At 44.5% G+C, this 12,432-nt stretch overlaps 2 long non-coding RNA genes across 3 annotated transcripts in view; one reads left to right on the top strand and one right to left on the bottom strand.

Moving 5' to 3' along the window:
- LOC148002590 (uncharacterized) overlaps positions 1 to 12,432 on the top strand; it is a 30,989-nt gene that overhangs the window by 15,112 nt on the left and 3,445 nt on the right. The gene's annotated exons all lie outside the window — the stretch shown is intronic.
- The window catches only part of LOC108352331 (uncharacterized), a 34,792-nt gene continuing 31,787 nt past the window's right edge, over positions 9,428 to 12,432 (bottom strand). For both annotated transcript variants that reach the window (XR_015633065.1, XR_015633064.1), the window contains one exon: positions 9,428 to 12,247. This is a non-coding gene — a long non-coding RNA (uncharacterized LOC108352331). The remainder of the gene's footprint in view (positions 12,248 to 12,432) is intronic.

The following is a 12,432-nucleotide window of genomic DNA, read 5'->3' as shown; positions in this document are numbered from 1 at the left end:
AGAGAGAGAGAGAGAGAGCGCTTGTGTGTACCAGTGTATGTACATATGGGAATGTGTTAGCCACTGTATAAGGGTCAGAGGTCGACCTAGACTGTCATTCCCCGGGAGCCATCCATCTTGTTTTGTGAGGCAGATCACCTCTTGGTGGTTTGGGGCTTGCCGATTCTGCTAGACTGGCTGAGCAGGGAATCATGGGAATCCACCTGTCTCTGGTTCTCCAGTTTGGGGATTATAAGTGAGCAGCAGCATCATGCCTGGCTTTTTAATGTGAGTGTGAGGGATGGAAATTAGGTTCTTATGTGGCAAGTACTTTGCCAGCTGTACTGTCTCCCCAGCTCTTTCCAGGAATTTCTAATAGCAATTCCCAGCAGACCATTTAAATTCCTCTACAAACGTGTGCTTAGGCCTCTCCAAGGTGCCGGGATTACTGGGAAAAATGAGAAGGGAAAGAAACCTGCTCTAATGGCGCTTACCTCTTCTAAATTAACCAAGTAAACATGAGTCGGATGGGATGTACTAGGAGGTTAATCATAGTCCAGTCACCAACAGCCTGAGTCCTGGCTTTGTTCAACTCTAATGGTAGTAGCATGGCTTCATTCTAAGATGTGTATCTGTCGAGCTTTCCAGATGAATGGGCTTCCTTGCCTTTCCTTCCATTCCACTATACCCGATGCTGTGAATCCTGCGGGAGCTTAACAGCCTCCTGTGATGGATTCTTCCTACACCCTCAGCTCAGCAGGCCCCGCTACCTGTTTCATCCACTTGCTATTTTTCTCCTTCCCTCTGGCCCTCCTCCTCCTTGCCTGAATGCTTGTTACATCGTACCTCAGCTTCACTTTGGCTCTGCTTCCTTGCTGTCACCTTCCTGAGAAGGTGTACCTTCTTACGGCATAGACGTCCATGCCTAAAAGCTTCTACTTCCGGCAGCACTAACAGGAAGACACTGTACCCAGGAAACTGGGCCTCTGATTCTAGCACTTTCTGTAGCCTGGTGACCTCAGGAACCGACTTGAATCTCAGAGACACTGAGACTAACTTGGGTTTTAGCAAGGCAGAGACCGACAACGGCCATCTTTTACTGACCGTGGTCCCCATTCTCTAGAAAGGTGGCCAGAATGTGGCTACACTGAACAGACTACTCCAGTCCAAACCATAAAAGACGCAGCACAGTCCTTATTTATCATTGAAAACACGGGATGTTTCTCATTGTCATAATGTCTAGCAGCCTGTAGATCACTGACTATCCGACATTTTATCATGTTCTGCACTTAGGACTAAATATATATTCATATAAATAAATGTATACAATATGCATATAAATATTTGCATTCTTGAAACAAAACTTGCACAGAACATTTTTCCTTGCTACATACAAGACTCACTCTTTATAATCCATTTTAACCTATTCGACTTACCCTTACTAAAATGCTGGTTTTGATCTAGAGATGTTTAACCTTTCTGGTGTATGCGTAGGCTTGCCATTTCGAACCACTATGATCAAGACTGTGCTTCCCTATTTTGAATGTTTTTAAATGTATAAAACAAAACTCATAGGACTACAAAAGAAAATTGATTATATTAAAACTAAGTCCCTTTCGTTGGCCTTGGAAAAGGGGTCTGTATCAACAGTCCCCAAGTTAAGAATGGTCCCTTGTGTGACTAAACTAACCTCATGGCTGTCTATAGTGTCAGACCCTGGAGGATGAGAAATTTGACTGTAAATAAAGCCTCAAAACACTTCGTGACAATTAAATATTTCAGGTACTTAGCAACTTGTCATGGTTTTAACACTTTCTCTCTCCCACCCCTTTTCCTCTTACCTGTTCTATCCAGTCACACACAGATGCACATGCTTCACGCACACACACACATACAAAAGAGCACAAACATATATTCACATATACACATTCAGGCTTTATGCCATGCACATAGAGTGGCACAAGGCCCTGGGCCATTATATCAAATCCTTCCTATGCTCTTAGCCATGGGCCCCAGCTTCCCCTCCCTCCCAGCTCCTCCTATGCCCTCCTTACGGGTTTATTATCTCTGTAGGACAGTGCTCACCACCCTGGCATTTCTTAGTTTCTGTCACAGCATTATGAACTGATAGCTGCCTTCTGCCCTATGAAGAATGGTGGAGAACAGGGGTAGCTCAGTTCAGAGTCTTTGACCTTTATTTTCTCAGGCTTCAGTGAACCTTCTGTGGCAGGTGTTTCCCTTTGATAGGTGGTTTCTGTCTCCCACCAAATGACACACATCCCTGTGTCATGCCCAGCCTAAGGAGGAAGCTCTGGCTTGACGGACAGTGGCCGTCCTAAACATGCTGTATCATGTTACGGGAGAAAATACAGGTACTGTTACAACTGAATTATGCAGGTGCTTCGCCAGTGGTTTGCTACAGCAATTTCCTGCTGCCTTAGCAAAGTGCCTGCAACAAACGGCCTTCCCATTGCATGTAGGAAGAGGAGGGCTCTCAGATTCTGAGTAACAGATAGGAAGTCTCTTTCCTGTAAGTCATGTTATGGTGTACAGATAAAATTGGGTGTCTTCCCAATGATATGCTAGAGCCTTGACCTCCAGGGTTTCAGAATGCAACCAGCTTTGGAGAAAGGGACTTAACAGAGGTAGGATTAGTGAGGTGGCCTTTCTAAAATTAAGGTAGCACTCTTAGTCGACTAGAGAGTCAAGTGAGTTCCTTTAAAAAATATATATATAAAGGGGCTGGAGAGATGGCTCAGCAGTTGAGAACTTCCAGAGGTCCTGAGTTCAATTCCCAGCCACTACACTGGTGGCTCATAACCATCTGCAATGGGATCTGATGCCCTTTCCTGGTGTGTCTGAAGACAGCTACAGTGTACTCACATACATAAAACAAATAAATCGCTTTTTAAAAGTATTACTTGAGGGGTTGGGGATTTAGCTCAGTGGTAGAGCACTTGGAAAAAAAGGAAAGAAAAAAAAAAGTATTACATGTTTGTGTGGTGACGCAGGTAAAGTCACCCTGCCACTGAAGTTAATGACCTGAGTTTGATTTCTGGGACTATGTGGTGCAAATAAAGAACAGACTCCTGTGACTTGTCTTCTTGTCCCCATCTAAAAGCCATGATATGCACACTCACCCTCTACCCACTCCCCCCAACACACACACACACACACACACACACACACACACACACACACACACACACACAGCCAATAACATGCAATACAATTCTTAAGCAAGGTGGCAACAGTGTTTATTTTACAAAGACTGGTATATTATTTGAAGAGAGGCAAAATTTGGGCACACCAGCAGACCCCTAAAGAGTGAACTTGTCATGAAGGGATAGGGAGAAGACAGAAACAGGGATCTTTGAGTTTCAAAGGAGAGGACTCAAAAGAAATCAGCCCTCTTAACATCCTGATTTTGGTTTTGTAACCTCTGGATTGTAAGCAGCTGTGTCATCTGACTCTGAGGTGGGAGTGGGGAGCAGAATCGTTTGTCCCTCTGCACACGAAGCAGCCCGAGTTTCAAATGACAGTTATATTCATGACCTACTGCTCTAAGAGGGCCAGGTTTTATCTGGTCAGCATTCTGTGCTGAGAGAAATAATTAACTGCTACCGAGATCAAAGCAGGAAGCAGGTAGAGGAAGAGTTGTGTCACTTTCTCTTCCAGGTGAAAGTCTAAAATTGAATTGCCCTAGTACCACAATTTCCAGAACACAAACAGAAATATAGATATTTGCACTATACCTAGTGTTGGGTTTCAAACCTGAGGATAATGGTTGAGGTACTTATTTAACATATCAAAAAGAACCTGGATGCTAGGTTCTCCCTGTGCCCCTCAGTCCCTCCCTGCTACAGGATCCTCCTCACTAGCACACCTTGCTGCCTACCCTGAACTCTCCAGCCCAGAATACTGGGCAGCTCTTCTTTATATAGTACAAACATTTTGGTTACCTGCTCCTTCTGTACCTTTGGACCTCTTGACTATTGCACCTGGTTTCCCTCTCTAATCCTCACACTTCCTCTCAACTCCCACCATTGCCCAGCTCAGGGTCATGTCTACTCTGGATTCTCCCAGAGGTCCCTCCTTCTGGCTATGCTCTCTCATATGTCTATAATAAATCTCCTCCACTGTATCTAAGGGCATGCCATGCCATGGTGTCTTAGTCAGGGTTTCTATTCCTGCACAAACATCACGACCAAGAAGCAAGTTGGGGAGGAAAGGGTTGATTCAGCTTACACTTCCACATTGCTGTTCATCACCAAAGGAAGTCAGGACTGGAACTCCAGCAGGTCAGGAAGCAGGAGCTGATGCAGAGGCCATGGAGGGAGGTTTCTTACTGGCTTGCTTCCCCTGGCTTGCTCAGCTTGCTTTCTTATAGAACCCAAGACCACCAGCCGAGGGGCAGCACCACCCATAATGGGCTGGGTCCTCCTGCCTTGATCACTAATTGAGAAAATGCCTTACAGCTGGATCTCATGAAGGCATTCCCACAACTGAGGCTCCCTTTTCTGTGATAACTCCAGCTTGTGTCAAGTTGACACACAAACACATCACTATTAAGCCTCAACCCTTACTTTCTTATTCATCCCCAAGATCTAAATAACTTTAAGAATCACATAGTATTTACATATTAAAAGTTTAATCCATATAAAATATTGAATATCTTTTAAAATTCAAAGTCTTTTTTAAAATTCAAAGCCTCTTAACTATGGACTTCACCAAAATGCTTTCTTACTTCAAGAGGGAAAAATATCAGGGCACAGTCACAATCAAAATTGAAATCAACCTAACTGTCCAGCATCTGAGTCCATTCATGATCTTCTAGGCTCCTCCAAGGGCTTGGGTCACTTCTCCAGGTCTGCCCTTTGTAGCACCCACCTTGTCTTCTAGGCTCCACATGCCTGTACTCCACTGCTGCTGCTGCTCTTGGTGGTCATCTCATGGTACTGGCGTCTCCAAAACGCTGCTGTCTTCTGCTGTAGCTAGGCTTCACCAATAGCCTCTCACAGGCTCTCTTCATGGTGCCAGGCCTCAACTCCTTTGCATGACCCCTTCAGTCCTGGGCCATCGATTGCAACTGAGGGTGCACCTTCACTAATGGCCTTCCATGGCCTCTCACAGTGCCCAGCCTCAGCTGCCCTTCATGACCCCTTCATGCCTTCAAAACCAGCACCACCTGGGTGACTCTTACACATTACCAAGTCCAGCCACAGCATGAGGTACAACCTTGGCTATCTCTGGAGCACAGTCTTTGTGCTCTCAGAAACACTTCCCAGAAGATTTCACCTCAGTGATGCAGGTCTCTTCTTAATCGCCACTAATTTCTTAGCTCCAGCTGACCAGCATCAACAGTCCCAGTAACTCCAAGGTTCACTTTAGTAGTTCTGGTCTCTTGTTAATCACAGCTGATTCTTCAGCCACCGCTAACCAAAACCACAGAATCTTCACAATCAAAATAACATGGCCCTCACAAGAGTCTTTAATCTTCCCTCTGAAATTTCATGAGCCAGGCCTCCATTTTCTGCACTGTTCTCAACATTATCTTCAAAGCTCCTACAGAAACTCTTAACATCCCAATAGCTCTTGTAGCTCAAAGTTCCAAAGTCCTTCCACAGTCCTCCCCAAAACATGGTCAAGTTGTCACAGGAATACCCCACTATGCTGGTACCAATTTGTCTTAGTCAGGGTTCCTATTCCTGTGCAAACATCATGACCAAGAAGCAAGTTGGGGAGGAAAGGGTTGATTCAGCTTACACTTCCACATTGCTGTTCATCACCAAAGGAAGTCAGGACTGGAACTCAAGCAGGTCAGGAAGCAGGAGCTGATGCAGAGGCCATGGAGGGATGTTACTTACTGCCTTGCTTCTCCTGGCTTGTTCAGCTTGCTTTCTTATGGAACCCAAGACCACCAGCCAAGGGCAGCACCGCCCATAATGGGCTGGGTCCTCCTGCCTTGATCACTTGTTGAGAAAATGCCTTACAGCTGGATCTCATGAAGGCATTTCCACAACTGAGGCTCCTTTTTCTGTGATAACTCCAGCTTGTGTCAAGTTGGCACACAAAACCAGCCAGTACACATGGTTTCTTTCCTTTTCCTTTTTTATTTATCTTCTTTTTTTTTTTTTCATTCATTTGCTGCAGTTAAAGAAAAAATTTCATGGGCTTGACCTTAATGACTAACAGCTTCTAACCAGAAATTGTTATCATATTTTACAATTTCAAAACCCACACGTAGCCTAGGGCTTCAGATGGGTTGAGCTCCATAATTTCATATAGGAAGAAAGACACTGAGACCTGGAGAAGGGATTGACTTGCTGAAGGTCACAGATCAGGAAAAATACTCCAGCCTTTGATCACCACCTCCTATCCTGGAGTCTCCAGCACCGTAGGCTGCATGCCTATCCTACTGACGCCAGGGTAATCGCCATCCACATCTTATCACTCTGCTTTGGTCGTGCAATGATTTGGAAGTTAAAAGGTTGTGAATGATTTGTAAAGTCAGCCAAAAGAATTAACAAGACAATCAGTGACAAAAAAAAATATTTATTGTAAAGCCTTTGGTTTTCATAAAGACAACTCTCCCCTCAGAAAAAGAAAAAAAATACCCTCCCCACACTCCGCACTCCTCTAAATGTGCCCAGACATTCCCTTTTAAATCCACTTGATGCCGTGCTCTCTTACTGCACATAATTACCTTTAATAGAGCCTTTTTTTAGCCATTGGAATTATCAACCTTTTTCTTCCTCTTTACTTTTAAACCTCTATCTTTGTCCCATAGCCTAACTTTCTTTTCCTTCAAAATCCAATTTATACAATTTATTTTTGGAGCTTCCAAACAGTTACTGTTTGTGTAGTCCACAGGTTTCCTCTGGATGAGGAAATGCTTATTCTACCCAATAGTGTCATTGCTTTTATTATTCTTGCTCCAGAACGGGAGAAGAGCATTCATCAAACAATAAGACTCTCCTTTATAGGCACTGGGGAGCTATCCTGATGGCTACTGTGAGCCTCTGACATTGTGTGCTTTTACCCTGGGCAAGCTCCATCTGAGAACAGCACAGCACGGCAGGGTCTTCAGACCACGGAGTCTAATTGTCTTCACTCAGAACTGATGAAACTGAGGCACATGAGCACCTCCCCTCCCCACCCCCCACCCCTCACTCCCCACCCCCCACCCCCTACCCCCGCCATTCACCTAACTAACGCCTCCAACCCACTGGGCTTTCCGATAAGCAGGAAACTACAGAAATTCTTCATCTCGAGTTCATTGCAAGTTGGTCTTGTAATTGTTTATATTTATCTCAGCAATATGGAGGTATGACAACACATGGATCCTGCCTTTATAATAATATTGTGCAATCTGCTTGGTTAATTTTGAGCTGCTCCAGTTTCAACACTTAAATGGTTTCACAGGTTTATCCATAAATCAGAATCCAGAAGCCATAAGCATGATGGTGTACACATGGCAAGTTGTTAAATTCCTTTGCCTCCCCTTACTTGAAGTATTCATTTATACCCCTTTGAGATGGCGTGACATAACACACAGAAAAGGTTTGGTAACCGTAACAACCCAGTAGATATGAATGAGTGCCATTCAAACTACAAGTGAGAAGATGTCACTCAACAGGGCTTTGATGAGTGTTTGCATGGAAATACAGACTAAAACAATAGAAATCTTGGACTTTGAATTGAGAAAGATAAGCCACAAAAGCACCCCTGACATGCGGGGGTTTATGACTTGGGAAAATGATTAACCTTTCCAGTTCTCAGTGCTTTAACCATCAGCTCTCACGCTAAACTCTCAACTGAGAGAAAGAAACACCCAGGGAACTACATACTGTGTAACTGCCTCAGGAAGCAACCCCACCCTGCTGAGAGCTATTGTCCTTCCTGTAGTGAGCAAGAAGCTTCCTTAGTCTCCATCCACCGGAAAAACAGTCCCTGCTCCTTTGTTCTGAAGCACCCTCTCCCCAAGGAAAGAATTATCCTAGCCTTTCCCTCAGGGGAGCCAGTCTGCAAGCTCAAGCCAGAGGCGGGAGCAGATGAACAATGAACGTCAGAGCAATTAGTTTTGGCAATTAGGCAGGCAGTTAGTTCTGCAGCGTGTAGAATGGGAGGAGAAGGTAAATCAGCAGCCTCAGAGGTGACGGGAAATGTGAGTCGGCCTCCGGCTCGAGTGACACCCAGGTGAGAAGGTCGGATACTCCCCAGCCTCCTTTCCCTCCCGCTATTGAGACCACAGCGGAAGTTGCTTTCCAGGAGCAAAACAACTGTTCCAGGCTTTCAGCCCTGCTCTAATTTCTTCCTCAGAATGCCACAAGTTCTCAGTGTTTGCCCCAGCGGAGTCCCTGTTGCTTTCTTCCCCAGAAATCCTATCTGCAATGTTGAAATTTTTAAGATGCAATTTCCTGGGGACCCTCCCAGGGAAAGGTTTGTTGTTTTGAAAGCTTGGGAAGGTCTCTTGTAAGGGACAATTAATTTCTCGTTTATCTAAGGGTGTGGGAGAAGTTACCCAATCTCACGATACCGTATGGGGGACACTTAAAAACACTGCTTACGAGGCAAAGCCCTGGGCTTGGGTACCAGCTGTGCCTCTTCCAAGGCTCTGGCCTTTGGTTTCATCTGCTGCAAATTGGAAGAATGACAGAGCAACCTAGGAAAATGCGTGGCACTTCAATATGACTTGTCAATTCCAATTTGGGGAATGCATATATTAAAAATTATTTATGTTTATCTGAAATCCAAATTTATCTGGTAACCTCTTTTCCGCTGCAAGATCTGGCAATTCTAGATATTAAAGCTAATAAGACCCTTCATTATTGATGTTAAATCCAACACCACCCAGCACAACAAGAAATTAGGGGGGAGGGAGTGTCAAAAACAAAACCAATAAAACACCCTAATGTTCCTTTCTCTCTCCTTTCCTCCTTCACTATCATCTAATTTGATTAAATTTGTTCTACAAAGTCCAGATGTTTAGATGAACAGGAAAGGCAGTTGACTGGTTCTTCAGAAAAGGAAAATCTTTCTATGAATTGCCTGCATCGAGGGTTTTAGATGAGGCTAAAGACCTCTCAAGTGAAGGCAAGAGTAAAGGAAGAGTGTCCGGACATGGTCTCACTCCACTCCCTTACCCTGACATTCTAAATCAGTATTTCCAGCTGTTTTTCTTGTGACTAAGACTTCCACGCCACTCACAAGGCCAGAGAAATCAGGGGATGTAGAAGGCAGCACTGACTGCTGCAGCATTTTGTCAGCACATTGAGAGAGTCTTAGAAAAAGTCAGGAGTGCTAGTCACCAGTGCTAGCTTTACAGTTCACTGCGCGCGTAGCTGGTGTTCCCATGACCCACCTAACCAAAGGCACCTTCAGATGTTGTGAGACACGATGCTGAACCAATTATAGGAGCCCTCGTTAAGAAAAAGATGCAGAATTACAAATACAAAATTAGACATGAAACTGAATATTTACTTAGAATGAGAAATTATATCATGACAAATTACAGGAGTGCTGGAGAATCAGGCCCCTTTCTTCTAAAACTCCCTACAAGTGATTTGCTGGAAATGCTGACACAGAAATGTTTACTGATTATCACCCGGCTTTCTCTCTCCACCTGGAACCTTGGCAAGCTAGGCACTCACACCAGCTACCCTGAACAGAAAGGGACCTGTAACCTAGACCTTATTAGTATCAGTATATATCTTCTCTTGCACTTAACTGAGAACTTGTATAGCTGTGTTTATTGTACAAGCAATGTTGTAAGCACGCTGATGGAAAACAAAAGGTGGGAGGGGATTCTCACGTGCCTGCCGAACCACCATCTGTTTCTTCGCTCTGTGTTCCTTTTACATTTTCACTCACATGCACTACTTCTGAGCCTGAAACCAAGATGCTCTCTTGAGTCTTAGGCTTCCGAAACATAATGCTGCAGGCTGGGTCATTAATGAACAATAGGAACCAGGGCTCTAGATGGTCCAAGAACAGGTTCTGCCATCCAACTGCTACGTCATATCATGGCAAGGAGGCGAGCAGCAAACCCAGCGTAGGGACAGGGAGAAGGACCTTTTCTTTTACCAAAAGCCCACTTCCACAATAACAGTATCAATCCATTCATGACTTTGTTACTCCTTCCCTTGGCCACCCTTTAACACTGAACATAATAGTATCAAATATGAGCATGCGCTTGGTGGGGCGAGGGGAGGGGTTGTGACTAACGTACACCATTGGATCTTTCACAGTGTTTTCCACTTAGCACAGGGGGTTTTCTGTTTCTCCACACTCTTCCTCGCTGTTACATTTCAAGGTTGTATGATCCTTGTCCTTTGTTAAAAATCAGAGAAAGTGGAGGGGGTGGGGCGTGCTGAATTTTAGGTAACTGTGAACAGTTTTAAACAATAACAAAAAACTATACAATTAAAAAAAAAAAAAAGACCTTAGCAACCCTGTAACTCAAACTCAAGTAAATAATCTGCCAATTTAAAAAGAGAAAAAGAATCACTTCAACCTTTCATTAGGTGTGGGCTGAAAAAGAAACTATCAGTAGGCCGGTATTCCACTTTCCAACTCATTTCTTCAGTAAGGTGCCTCTTGTTGCTCACGCCCCTCCTTGTGAGGCAAAAGAATAAAATAAACAGATTGCCATGTGACTGGATACTCGAATGGACAATGTGTTTCTTAAAGAAATGTTTCCTGGTGGAAAGGAGCCACTGCTGGATCCACACCATGCCAGTTCTATGGCAATAATTTAATTATGCCAATTAGAGCCCGCCTTCCCTCAGAAGGCATTCTGAGGACCCTCTCAGGGAGAAACTTGGGAACAAAACATTTCAACAGTGCTCAGTAGCTTTCCCTTCCTGGGTGAAAATTAGGAGTTGAGTACACTATGATTCATAACTTCACAGAACAGTTCATGTGGGTGGACAGGCGTCACTCTCGTCCCCCTTACAAGCCTAAGGCGACACCCCCCTACCTTTTACTTTCTGAACTTCTCCACGGGGTGCAGCAACCAAATCACTCTGTGCAATTTTGACTTTTAAAATTTCCAGTGTAAAGATCTAGAGCAGAAGAGAAAAAAAGAAAAAGAAAAAAAAAAAGAAAGAAAGAAAGAAAGAAAAAGAGGCCGGAAAACCTCCCATTTGAGATTCTCTGAGTGTCGTGTCAGGCAGCAAGCTCAGAGTTGGGAAATGCCTTCTCTGTGGCTTGGAGCTGTCTCCACAGCCCATCGAATTTATAAGTAAAGGTGATTATGGCTTATCACAACTCACTTAGAGCAGCAGACCAAGATGGATGTGAGCTACTAAAATCACGGCTAAGGCAATTTTAGAATGAGCCCTCACATTAATGGCAATGACTCATCTTGTTCTGTGGTTCCTAATATATCAAAGGTTGTTGAAAACGTCCCCTCTCTGTGTCTCATGTTCTCACATATAGGGCCAGGAAGGAGGTCTAAGAAGATGAAGTGTCAGCTGGTAGGCCAGAGCCAAAGGTTGATCTGTTACTGTGGCAGGTAGATTAACTGCTATGTTCTTACAGTGCCACGGCTTAAACCCTCCCAGTTCTCAGCCTGTATCATCCTCACAGACTTTCCAGCTTAGATGCCTTGGGATGAAAGGCAGAGTGTGAAGGGCATCCGAAAGAACAGTTTTGACCAGAGCTCTTCGGGCGTTACCCTTACTTCTGAAGCACTGACTCACCCATCACCTAAGAACCGGGATGTGCAAAAGACTTCTGTCTGCCCGCAAAGACAAAAATAACAAGGCGCACTTTTTTTTTTCCCTCCTAATTTTATAAAAGCCAATGTCTACGTGAACCAGAAACAGAGAATGACATTCTGACCAGCCAATTTTCTCACTGAAGCTTTTACAAAATGAAATTTTCTTCGCTTCCTATTTTTATGCTGTCTTCTCGTGTTGCTGGCACGGGTAACCATCATGCTTGGCGCTTCTGGCTTGCTTGTCATCCAAAGATTTCAAAGTGCTCTGCAGTAGGATTTCATCCTCACAGTGGGACTGGGAGAAAGGTCAGCTCTGTTGTGCCTGATGCGCAGGTAGGACACAGAGAGGCGGCGAGGCTCAGAGGCATGCTCTGCGGAGCATCAGGGGCAGGAGCAGGTTAGAGCAGCAGTGGCTCCGTTTCCACTCAGTCTGCCGGTTCACTCATCCCCGTGGCTGTGACCTCGGCTTCCCGGGGGGCCGAACTCCAGGCTCATCACAACAGATGATGAACAGTTTGCTAAGTGTCTGACCCTGTAGAGAAACTGAAAACCCAAATAAGAGAGGCTTGATTTGTTTTCGAGATTCCCTTTTGGGGCGTTAAGTTCCCTTGGACAAACAAGCCAAAAAAAAAAAAAAAAAAAAAAAAAAAAAGTTGGGGCAGATCCACTGGGTGAAAATGGCTACCAGATTTCAGTACTTGAAAATATCAAAGTATTGGCAAGGAAGC

This window comes from Rattus norvegicus, chromosome 11 (genome assembly GCF_021556685.1).
Source record: "Rattus norvegicus strain SHRSP/BbbUtx chromosome 11, alternate assembly SHRSP_T2T, whole genome shotgun sequence".
Taxonomy (NCBI): domain Eukaryota; kingdom Metazoa; phylum Chordata; class Mammalia; order Rodentia; family Muridae; genus Rattus; species Rattus norvegicus.
This window is presented reverse-complemented; position numbering and strand designations above follow the sequence as displayed.